The 12,974-nt window shown below is 41.0% G+C and overlaps 1 protein-coding gene and 1 pseudogene across 9 annotated transcripts in view; one reads left to right on the top strand and one right to left on the bottom strand.

The window, feature by feature from the left end:
• The window catches only part of BACH2 (BACH transcriptional regulator 2), a 358,299-nt gene that overhangs the window by 295,732 nt on the left and 49,593 nt on the right, over positions 1-12,974 (top strand). The window lies entirely within an intron of this gene.
• Positions 9,646-10,118, bottom strand: LOC109389463 (60S ribosomal protein L24 pseudogene; annotated as a pseudogene).

Here is a 12,974-nt window from a genome sequence, read left to right as displayed (position 1 = left end):
AAAGAAGAAAGCACACAAATTTAGCAAAATTTAACAGTTGATGAATCCAGATTAAAGGTGTATAGATGTACATTTCTTTCCTCTTATCTATGGATTGAAATTTTTAAGATAATAAAGTTGGGGAAAGCAAATAATGGACTTGGATTGTCATAAAGGTGCTCCATTCATTCAAGAAGCATTTACTGAGCACCTACCCTGTTCTAAATGCTGGGGAGGTAGCAGCGGATAGGACAAAGTGTGTTGGAGTTCTCATGGGCCTGCATTTAGTGCAGAAGACAGATAAGAAAACAAGATAACTTTATTGTGGAAAGTGCTAGAAGAAAAATAAAACAGTGATGTGATACACAGTCGTTGAGGGAGAAACGACATTTCTCCCTCGATGGGTGACCAGGGAATGTGTCCCCAAGGAGGAGACCTTTGAGCTGAAACCTGAATGACCAGAAGAAGCCAATCATTTATTCAACAGATGTGCACTGAGCACCTACTATGAGTTCATATATACATAAGTGGATGATCAGTGTTACAGAGGAAAATAAAGCAGGAAGGGGAATGGTTAATGAGGGATAGAAGCTGAAATTTTAAGTATGGTAGTTCAGAAAGGGCTCACTGAGCAGACAACACACAGAGACCAGGGCTAGAGCTGGGGTACTGGGAGAAGACAGACCACAGAGGGTTTGATGGGCCAGTGAAATAACTTAGGCTTTTACTTAGTGAAATGGGAATGTTTTGGAGGGTCCTGGGTAAAACAGTGACATAATCCAATTTATCTTTCTAAAGGATGGCTCTGGATGCTGGGTTGAATAGGCTGCTAAGGGGCGATGGCAGAAGCAGAGATGCCCGTTAAGCATCGCCTACAATAATCCAAGCGAGGTAGTTTGTACAAGAGAAGGAAGCAGGGAAGGGATGCAAAGGTTGCATTCGGTCTCTGTTTTCAAGCAGACCCTGCCAGAATTCCCTGCTAACTGATTGGAAGTAGAATATGAAAGAAGGAACAAATCCAAGATGACTGAGGTTTTTGGCCCAAAAAACCAGGATGGGAGTTGCCATCAACTGAGGTGGGAAAGAAAGACTGCCTAAGATGCAAGTTTAAGAGAAGACACAAGGGGTGGGTGGGTGGGTGGTAAGGTCAGGGGGTGATCAGCGATCACCCCGAAGGAAAAGGCAAAAGCTTAGAAGTTCTGAGAATTTTGGAACCGTCTTGCACAAGGATAATTAGGATTACCTTGTATGTATCTTTTCATAGAACATTTTTTCATTTACACATTAACCTGATGGTAAGTTGAGTTCTATTAGCTCAGATGAAAAGGTTAACTCCCAGTTTGCACTGGCTTCTGCCTCTAAGAGTCTAGCTCCTACATGGAGTTGCAGTAGCAGGCCTCTTGTTCTGGGTGCTGGACAGAGGTTTCGGTGGGAAAAGGGGAATTTGTGCTGAAGATGTGGCCCTATTCACAGTGACATGTAAGGCGGCATTGGTGGGAGTGGCCCTGCAAGGTTCAGATGGAGTGTAACAGTGGTTCCCAGACATTTTTTGCCAATGACCCCTTTGACACATGACTAAGTTTCACAGACTGCCTTTCAGTTTTGAACCCAAATTTCCCTTCTTTCCATGCTCCACGCCTGCGTCCATGAGGGACACACATTCTAAGCATAGTTCGTTCCTCAAGAGCAGGCTCTGGCCGCCTTGAGACTATTCATTCGCATTCCATTGCCTCTTCTGCTCTCCCCCCAAGATTCCTACAGAGGCTGCTCCTAAAATAATGAGGCCTTATTTATCCAGATTCTTCCTCCCCCAGGAAGATGCTAAGAGCTTTTCATGAGAATTCTTGAAGAATGACTGAGGCTCTGTGGACCGCAGAGAGTAGACTTGAAATGGGGACTCCCTCAGTAGATGCTGATGGGTTGGAGACGATGGGCCTTAAACCTACTTGCCAGGAGGGCCTTGTCTCTGCAGCTGGAAAATACGTCCTGCCAACTGCAGTCTGGCCCAAGAGAACAAGCCAATCTCAAAAAGACAAACACTGTCCCACTTACATGAGGCATCTAAAGTAGTCAAATGCATAGACACAGAAATAGAATAGTGGTTACCAGGGACTTGGGGGGTAGGGGGAAAGGGGAACTGTTTAATGGCTACAGAGCTTCAGATTTTCAAGATGAAAAAGTTCTGGATATTTATTCACAACTATGTGAGTATACTTAACACTACTGAGCTGAACACTTAAAAATGGTTGGGGGCCAGCCAAGTGGCTCAGTTGGTTAAGCGCTCGCTTGGGAGCACCAGCTCTGAGCAACAGGGCCGCGGCTCAGATCCCACATTAAGGGCCAGTGATGCTGCGCCCTCTACAGCTATGATGATGAACAACAGCTCGACCTGGAGCTGGGCTGCTGTGAGGCGACGGCAACGGCATAGGCTGCAGCGGGGCCGCAGTGGGCTGCCGTGAGCTACATGAGTGGCTGGCAGCCAGTGTGAGGGGAAAAAAAATAATAATGGTTGGAAACTATAAATTTTATGTTACGTGATTTTTACCACAATTTTTTTTAAGCCACAATAAAAGCATTACTCCCATGAAAGGAAAAATACACAAGTTCTAAAATATGGAATGCCTTAGGACACAGCAAAGAAACAGAATCCAAGGGGTAAGGCTGTTACGTTGTAAATGCAGATGTTTCTCTTATCTATTTACCCATGATTTTGCTGGATACTATATGGTGTGTGTGTATATGTGTGTGTGTGTGTGTGTGTGTGTGTGTGTGTGTGTGTGTGTGTGTACTCCTGCATTGTGTAGAGACATGTATGGGTCTTTCATAAGTGGTTATTATCATCAGCATATCGCAAGAAAAAGGCTGCAAAAGCCACCTTTGAGTTACCCAGTGCCTCCACTGGGCAGTCCTCTGCTAGGTTTAATACCAAAGCAGCAGTCTAATTTGGCCCTACTTAGGGGCAAATTTCTATTCCAGCTCCTTACAGAAAATACAGTTGTCTTTTGGTCCAAAAGTTCCTGAAATTCAGCCTCTTTTTTGCTTCCTACACACTTGGGCCCCTTTTATAACCAGTTGTTGAATTGTATAATCCCCTGGCTCCTATGGAGTCTGGCCTCCATTGTTTGCTCAATCTGTATTAGAAGGTTATTTCCGAATCTTAAGATTCACTTCAATCATTTTTGGAATTAAAATGTATGGTATATTTGTAATTGTAACTTGCTTTGAGTTGAAGAAGATTTCTGAAAAAGCGTGATCATCTGACCATCCAAGGCTTTCTTTCTTGCTCCATCTTACAGAACTGGAGGGGCAGCTTTTGCACCAGCATGGCCGTCTGTGATCAGAGGTCATTGTCAAGAGAAGTTCCCTCCAATGCCAGCTCCACAACATGAGGCCCTGGTTTAATTGTGCACCTCAACTTTGTGTCTAGAGTTTGAATCAGAATCACTAATCAGATAACAAGGTCACAGACCTGGAAGAACTATCCAAAACTTTCCAACCCAGAGTCAGGTCCTCAGCACAAAAAACAGATGTCTAAAACCGAGCTACAACAGTGACCTCCAGGAACCTAGGTGCCCCCATCATTGCAGGAGCATCTCAGGGCCTGGTACAGAACTATGTTCTCTTCTAAGTTCTAACCATTTTTGATAAATTATAGATAATTTTTTAATATTCACTATCAGTAAATCACAGTACTTGTTGCCGTGTTTTAGAGCATAATATCCTTCACCCTTATCTCACTTCGTTGCTTTACATCCTCCATCTCTTCTACTTATAGTCATATCTTCTGGTTTCTTTTCCACTCATTAGCAAAAATTTTGAGATTACCTAGTTCAGTTCTAAAACTTATCCAAGAGATTATTAAGGAGGAAAGGCTTTGGGTTATTTTCTTCTGTCATTTTAGGGTGTATAGAATGACAAGGTGTGTACAACTTTTATGATATTCTTAAATGGCTGCTATTATGTCAAGTCCAGGAACATACAAGATGGGGCATGTTGCTATCCACTCAAACAAAACTGTGGGCCCATGTGACTGCCTACACTTGCTTCCCCAGCAGGTCTAAATAGAAAGGGCTTACTTGTTCAGCAAGGGAAAATCATGTCTGGAAATAATGCCTGTATAAATGTCTTGAAATTCAGACTGCCAAGTCTGCATTTGTTTAATTTCAAGGTTCTGCAACTGTACAGTTGAATTTTTGTTGAATAGGTATGATGACCTTTGAAAACCTACATACTTAGGAAATCACTGACTTTATTTTTTTTAATACTGCCTTCCATTACATCCTATCAAGGCCCCCTGTGTTCTCTGCAAATTGTTCATGATCTCAGCAGACTGGTTGGACTAGGCCAGCATTCCAAACAAAAGTAGCTTGAAGGATAGACTTATAGGAGACTTGGGGAAGTTCAAGAAAGCTCAGTTTGTTTTGCCAACTCACAAATCCATTATTTTGCCAATGGTATCCAGAATAAATGAAAATACTATTCACCTTGTCTTCCTTCCTTGTCAATTTTTGTGTGAAGCGTTTAAGGATACTAAAAACCATAACTCCCCTCATTTATTGTGGTAAGAAGTGAGGAGTGTCAAGGATTGAAGGTTAAAAAATAAGGCATGTTAGAAGTCATCTAGACCAGTCTCCCATTCAATTTGGAATTATTTTATAATAATGACACAGGTAGCTTTCCAGCCTCTGCTGGAACACCTCCAGAAATGGGAAGCTCACCACCACTTGAGTGTCCCTTCCATTTTATACAGTTGTGACTGCTAGTAAATTCTTCCTAATTTTTTATAGAAATCTACCTCCCTTCAATTTTCATTTCAATGTTATTTATGCCCTCTGGAATGGAAGATAACAAATTTCATCTTTGCATGATAGCCCATTAGCTCTCTGAAGACAACTCTTTTTTTGTTTGTTCATTTATTTTGTGCTTTCAATTCCACATACAAGTGAAATCATATGGTATTTGTGTTTTTCTGTCTGACTTATTGCACCTGACATAATACCCTCTAGGTCCATCCATGTTGTTGCAAATGATAAGATTTCATTCTTTTTATGGCTGAATAATATTCCATTGTATATATGTACCACATCTTCTTTATCCAATCGTCTATTGATGGGCACTTAGGTTGCTTCCATATCTTGGTTATTGTAAATAATGCTTCAGTGAACATAGAGGTGCATATATCTTTTCAAACTAGTGTTTTGGATTTCTTTGGATAAATGCCCAGAAGTAGAATTGATGGGTCATAAGGTAATCCTATTTTTAATTTTTGAGGAACCACCATACTGTTTTCGATAGTGGCTGCACCAATTTGCAATCCCACCAACAGTGCCCAAGGGTTCCCTTTTCTCTACATCCTCATCAACACTTGTGGTTTGTCTCCACTCTTGCATGGGTCCTGTAAGTCTACTTTTTTCAGGGTTTAAAGTCCCTGGTTCCACACATAGATTCAGTGCTCATCATGAGCCTTCTTGGCTGGGCCTGCTCTTAGCATGTAGTATGAGGACTAAATACGAGTCTCAATGTGATCAGAACACTAAAGAGTACAGCGAAGTTATGACCCTTTCTCTACATTATACATCTCTTGAGGTAGCCCAGGATTGTGTTAAATTTTCTAGCATCTGTGTCACAGTCTTGACCCACCTTGTTAAGCCAGCGTTCTCCCATCCTGTCCTTACAAGTTAACTTTTTTAATCCCGGTACAGGATTTGATGTCTTTTTTTGTAAACTTGCATCCTTATACATTTACCCCATATCAGCCTGTGGTCATCATTTAGGATCTTGATTCTGTTTCCTAGAGTATCTTACCAGCTTGCTGCCCAGATCTGTTCCAAGTCAGAGACAGAAGTTAAGCATGACAGAGTAGACGACAGACACCAGACACTGTTCGTTATCACCAGACACTTCTTGTCAGGTTAAAGTTGACACTAATCCATCTCCCAGCTACTGACCACTTAATTTTACTATCTTCCAGACCCCAGTTTTTCATATTATTCAAAGAGTAACCCTAAAAGATGTCAGCTGCCTTGCTGAAATCATGGGATGCTATTTCCACTGCATTCTCTGAGCAGTAATCCCCTCAAAACCAGAAATGAGGTTATTTTGGCATGACTTGTTTCTAATGAGGCTTGAATTCTCTGCCACCTTCCTGTCTAGGTTCTGAGTGGGTGACAGTTTGTTTACCAAGCCCAGAAAGATCAAGTACACAATTCATATGGAAATGCTGTTCAAAGACTTCATTTTACTCACTAAGAACATCAGAACTTTCAGAGAACAAGTGGAAAGATTTAAAAAGGTCACATCACATCTGGATTGAGTGAGAGGGAAAATGTTAGGGGAAAAGTTCCCCCACTATGTGTATACATTATAAAAAAATCTTTTTAAATAATAATAATAAATCACTACTAGTCTCAGAAAAGTAGATGATATGATTGGGATATGATTAAAAAACAGAAATGGTGATGTATTATAGAATGATACACTTGAAACCTATATAATTTTACTAACCAATGTCATCCCAATAAATTTAATAATAAAATAAAGTTAAAAGTTAAAAACAGAAATGGAAGTTGGATATTACAAAAAACAAAAACAAACTGAGTCCCTGAAAGCCCCAGTGCTTCACATCTCTAGAGAAAGCAAGTAGAGCAGAAAGATAGTAGGAGGCAACCCCATCCAGGCAAGGCTAGGAGCCAAGGGAGGAGGCGCCTTCAGAGAAAGACACCTAAAATGGTTCCTTGGCCATGGTAGGGGCTTGTAAATCCCACAGAGTGAAACATGTTAAAAACACACACCAAAAAGAGCTATCCTCAGAAAGCTCCCCCAGTGCACGACCCAGGCACGAGCAGCCCATCCCCCTGACATACAGAGGGTGAGTTCAGTCCACCGCCAACATCAATTTCCCTTACCTTGTCTTTCCGCTTCCTATTTTAGTCTTTCTCAGATACCAGGTTTCTGAGAAAGGCCTTGCAAGACCTGCTGTCACAGGACTGGGGCATGTAGGCATAGGTCCAATGGCCGTCGTCCCTCCAGCCCCTTCACTGGTTTCGTAGAGCTGTACTTCAGTTCCTCAAGCTCCTTCTTTCCAGCATCAGAAATGATTGCATCCTGGGAAATGTTGCTGTGGAGTTATTTTTGGCTCCCTTCCTTCCAGCCCTGGTGTCTGCCTGCTCATCGACAACCATTAACAGCTGTTAGAAGGGGCTTTCAATTGCTTGGCTTCTTGCTGAAGTGCTGTTACACCAGTTCTCTAAGAGCTCAGCTACACTTAGAGGTGAGAGAAAAATGGAAGAAGAGTTACATATTGAATAAAATCCCCTTTATTTGGGGAGTCAGATTTTTCTCCTTTTTTGCAGGAAAGCTAAGCTTCTGACAAAAGCTGTAGAGATGCTGCCCAGCTGAGTCCCTGTAGAGGCTAATTCAGATGATCTCATGTATTGACCCCAGTGAGGGCCCTGTGTCAGTCTCAGGGACACGATCAAGAGGTGCATCCTTAATATGAGAATTTTAGTATCACCCCCTCACTGAGCTGCTGCCACCTCACTGCATCTGAAGTCCTGGACCAGACAGAGAGGAAATGGCCTGTCACCACAGAGGCTGGAAGCTGCTGCCAGGACCCCTGAGGTCACCCACAAACTAGGACCCCATCAGCCTTTCCAGGAGCTCATGCTGCCAGTTAGACTCCCAGGTGGCCTCCTTCTCAGCTGTTACTTCCCTACAAAGGATTGAAAACTACAGTAGACATTTGGAAAGTTCAGTGCTCCTTGTAAACATTAGTACGTTAATTTTCACTGGCCCCAGAAAAGATAATGACATTATTGCTGATCAATAATTAATGCTTCATGTCTACCAACACTTCGCTACGTTTTACTACTTCCCTCCTTAGAGCACCCACCCCCCACCACAGGGGAGTAACACACAGTCCCATCCTCATGTTGCAGACTAGGAAATCTGAGAGGCCATGTCCAGATGTCTTGCACCTTGGCTCTTTGCCAGAATAGTTGTTCAGGCTCCTAATCCCAGTATTTCTCAAACTGTGAATTTGTGGTACAACATGGAAGTGAAATGATTCCAAGTGGTATATAAAGACCTTTTTTTTTTCCAAAATTATTTTGGTTATTTTAATATGTATTTTTTAAAAGTGTAACAGATTTCACAGGTAATATTGCTTAGGACAAGTTCTTTTTAAGCTAAATTTATTTAAAGAAGAAAGTGAGTTGCATTTGAAAAAATATTTAAAATTGTGACCACACACATCAGTAGTTTGGAGAACACTCTTTAATTCAGTACTTATTGTGTCCACTAATCCTGTCTGTCTTGTACAACCTGTACCCAAAGAAAGCCACAATGACATCCTATTGGGAACACAGGGTCATGCCTATTTTCATAAGTTTTATATAAAATGTAAGAACAGGTTTTTTGCATTAAGTACATTTAGATGAAAACACTTCTTGTGTGTTTTTCTTTCGATCACCCATTCTTGGTTATCTGATTTCTATATTTCTTCCAAATATCCTAGCTTTCCTGCTTGGGTCCCTATGCGTCTATACCGCCACCTCCCCTGTTTCTGTAGCCCTCCTTATGGCGAGGATAGAGAATGATGCTTTTCCTGACTACTGCTTTGTGTTGTAGAATTTCTTCAGAACTAGCTTAAATGACTTTAGTTTCTATCTCAATTCTCTATAACCAAACCTCTGTCTCTTTTTCTTCTCATGTTTCAACTCAGTGAAGTTCTGTTTATCTGGCATGGACATCCATATAATTTAGAGGTTCTTCCAAAGAATGGATATGGAAGGCAATGGGTTTGATATCCATAAACCCATTTCTTGTTGCTAAAGTGTAGGGCAGGGAGAGGACATGGCAGGAGATAAGGCAGGACAGGTCAACTGAGCCCAAATATAAAGAGCCTTGAATGCCATGCTGAGGGGCTTGAGTTTTATTCTGCAGGAAGCAGGAAGATGAATAAAAATGATTGTCATTAGGAAGATGAATCAAGTGGCAATACAAAGGAAGAAATTGGGGAAAAAGAGACAATGACCAGGTTGTTGTAATCGTCTAAGCAAAGTAATAAAGCCACAGGGTAAGGCATGTTTGTTAGAAAAGAAAGAGATGGATGACTTTTAAAGACTGAAAAAAAAACAGAAAAGACCTAAAATTGTATCATAGTTTTCAACTGTACATTCATTAGCTTGTTTATTTATTACCTGTTTCTTCCTCTAGGTCAGTATTGCCCAGTAGCATTTCCTGTGATGATGGAAATGTTCTTCTGGGTTATCCAGTATGGTAGCCACTAGCCACATGTGGCTTTTGGAGCACTTAAAATGTGGCTAGTGTGAGTGACTAAGGAACTAATTGATTTTGTTTAATTTTAATTAATTTAAATGTAAGTGGTCACATGTGGTTAGTGACCACTGTATTGGACAGTACAGGAGTAGAGTACAAGTTCAAGCATCATGCCTGCCTCGTTTCATTCTGTCCTGAGAGCCCAGCACAGGGGACTTCTGTATGTTTTTCACAGACAAACTTTTTTATGGGGAATTGTGGCCCCCACTTAAAGAAGAAGAAGGATGGAGATATCCCATACATGTTTAGGATATCTCCCAAATGGTTTTTTGTGAGGATTTTTTGGGTTTTTTCATCGATCTTTATTTAAAATTTTCATCTGCCAGCTTAGCGTTTTCCACCAACTCGGGGGAAGAAAGCTTCACAGGCTTCACAACCTTTTGCTTAGGTGCTGCCTTTGTGGGAGTCTTAGCAGCAGCTGTTGCTGTCTTTTTAGATGCTTGCTTAGCCTTTTTTGCATCCTTGGCAGCCCTGATAGCTTGTTCTTATTGAGCCTTTCTACCTTCAGGCTTCCGATTCCTCTTGGCCATTATTTCAGCAAGAGACACACCAGTGATGGTCCTCTAGAATTTGACCGCACGGCGGGTTCTTTTCTTTTGAATTTCTTCCGACTGTCCTTTTTTGTGCTTTCTTCTGTAGAAAACAGTCAAGTTTATCTGTCGAGGATTCCTCTTGGAAATGAATGTTGACTTGCATTTTGCGTTAAGAAATTGGAAAAACTTCCCGTTGGTCCTGGCATAGCGACTTCCATGTCCAGGGTAGACCATGTTCCCATTGAAACTGCACAGCTCGACCTTCATGGCTGCGGCTGCCAGAGAGAAGGAAACATGGTGAAGAGCTCTCCCAAACGTTTAAACTGTAACTCCCTGCGTATGCAGGTGGAGAAAAATCAAACCAAAGGAGATGGATGAAAGTTGTTTGTGTGGTGGGAAAATCCAAGGCCAGCGTCTGTTCTGTGGCCCATGCCTTCTTAATTTCTGGCTTCTACAATGCGCACTGCCCATGCTTTTTCCTTGAAATGTGTAAAGGGAATAATCAAAATGGAAAAACGTATTTTAGGAGGAATGAGAAAAAGAAAATGTGTTAGAGCTGCTTTGTTAGAATGTCTGTAGAGATATGGGGGAGATCACACATGATCTGTGAGGAGCTCAGGACTCAAGCCCCGTGACCTTGAGCAAGCTGCTCAAGCTCTCCAAACCACAGTTTCGTAGAAAATGAGAAGAATCACACTTCACTTACCAAACTGTTGGGAGAAAGAAATGATGTAATAGGAAAATTCATGTTTTATAATCCATAAAGCTCCATTCAGATGTTTATTATAATTCACATACTCTGGAGATATATCTAAATACATGTTTAAAAGGCACAATTGTATTAAAATACAATTCTAATATGTGCCTTTCAGAAAAAGAAAAATAATAAGTCATCAAATTCAGGGCACCTCTATCCAAAACAGGACCTAAATGATCCAAAAAGACTTTTATCTCTCTTAAAGAAAGTTTCTGGAAAAGCTGATGCCACAACCTCCTGCTAGTAGTAGCTTGTTCATGATTCAACAGTGCTTGTTGCCAGGACGTTCTTTATGTCTTTCCATCCTATCTGTGCCCTCTTAGATTCAGTGGCTACCTCCCCATTTGCCAAGGACCACTTCCCACTTGCCATTGCAGCCCTTCACACCCTTCTCTTCTCTGCTCTGTATTTTTATTACCTGCCTCTGGCCCCCTGTGGTAGCAATAAATTTAGACTCTTTTCTCCATGAACTGACATCCCTGAACTCACAACTTCTGCAGCACCTGTAATCTTCAATTAAGAAACACCTACAGCAACCTGAGCCCCACAGAACCACCACTTTCCCTCCTACCCTCTCCCCAATTTCCCTATCTTCACTCCCCATGATTTTAGCAAAGTTGGTTACTATCCCACTTGTACTCACCATCCACAGACACAGAGCTCTGTATAACCCTGTCAAATAATATCACGTGGACTTAGGTGTATCAAATCACGTGCTTTCCGTAGGTAACAACTACCTACAGGAAAGGTGCAAAACTTGGCCTCTCTGTTAGGTTCTCATGCTGTGCCCCACATCTAGGGTTTTTGCAGGGATTCCTGTTGAAAATAGTTAAGATGCCACTAGAATTACTTTCTCATAGTACATAACCCCATGTCTTTAAGACTTTCTTACATATGACCTCCTTTCTGATCTTTTTGACATTTTATTTCTCAGAGTTTAATGTTCTTATTAAAATAAGATGTCATTACCGTAAACAAATTCAAATAAATGCTCATCAATTCAGGCAACCTGAACATCCGTTTTCAGATTTCACCATCGTATCCCCAGCATTCTCCCTCACTAAGAACATGTTCTCTTTCTAACTAAAGATAGGAATCGCTATAAATCCTATTGGATTTCATCATATATAAACTTAAATAATTAGTTTCTATCTTGCCTTTGGGTTATATCTTTTTCTTCCAAAAAATGTTAACATCTCATTAAGTCCAATCAGAATGTATACCTTTTCTCACTTTACACTTTAATTCTAATTCAAATATCTCTTTATGATTAATACATAAAGAAGAAGGCCACTCTAACCCCAGTCATTGGTAAAAGTGCTGAAAATTAATTGGTCCTACAGCCAGTCAATAGTATGACACCTGACTATATTAATAACAAAAGGATAAAGATGGTAAATATGCTAAAATTATACACAAGATAGGTTTTTAAATCCCATGATATTAAGAAATAAAAGTTTATGGACTTTACAAAAAAGAAAAAGCAGCAGTCCAAGTCCATGACCCAGCACCTTCCTGTGAAAGCCAGTAGACTTCTGCCCATGTACTGTGGTGATTAATACACATACACCCAAGATCTGGGTTCTCAGGCGAGTGTCCTCAGGGCTGAAAGAAGTAAAGAAAAGGCACACCTGACCCTTCCCCTCCCTCTGGAGGGTGGCCAGTATGCTTAGTAGTTGGTTAACCCCTGTAGTCTAGCTATGTTCCCACATCTGCCTCTGAGAGCAGCCTAACCTGATGATAACAATCGAAATAATAAATCAACCTAGGGTACTTGCAAAGCACTTTTCTAACCAGTCCTGCATATGGCCAAACATAGTCCCATGTTCATATATAAGACCAGGTGTGCTTTTCACTTTTCATTTTACCAAGGCTGGTGAAGGCAAGAGTCCTCCCAGAAACAGATTTTTTTTTCTCATATGCAGGTTACATGACTGTAAGAGGAATCTTCACTTCACATTTGCACTACTTGAAACATTTCTGTTTCTCATGCATCAGTCCATGCAAATGAAGGTTATGTGTTTGGTGGCCCAGTGTCTAAGGAACAAAGGCTAGGATTAACAGTTTGGATAAATGGCATTGCAAAATGTCTGTTAAAAAATTAGTTGTTTGAACCCAGAGTGTATTTCTTCCTCAGAAACAGGTTATGAATAGTGGTTGGTTTCCTAAATCATCTCCCAAATCTCATATCTGTATCACCTTTCATTGTTTTAAATTTATTCAGTGAATCAGGTATTTATTATCATGCATAGGGAGAAGGAAATTAATTTCATAGCTTCGGAATAAGTGAAAGTACAAAGGAGAAGTACATCGTTCTAATGAGAGAAGACCTCATGGAGGAGAGCAGGTGTGGGTGGTTTTTTAGC

Source organism: Hipposideros armiger, unplaced genomic scaffold (genome assembly GCF_001890085.2).
Source record: "Hipposideros armiger isolate ML-2016 unplaced genomic scaffold, ASM189008v1 scaffold_234, whole genome shotgun sequence".
In the NCBI taxonomy this organism is placed as follows: Eukaryota; Metazoa; Chordata; class Mammalia; order Chiroptera; family Hipposideridae; genus Hipposideros; species Hipposideros armiger.
This window is presented reverse-complemented; position numbering and strand designations above follow the sequence as displayed.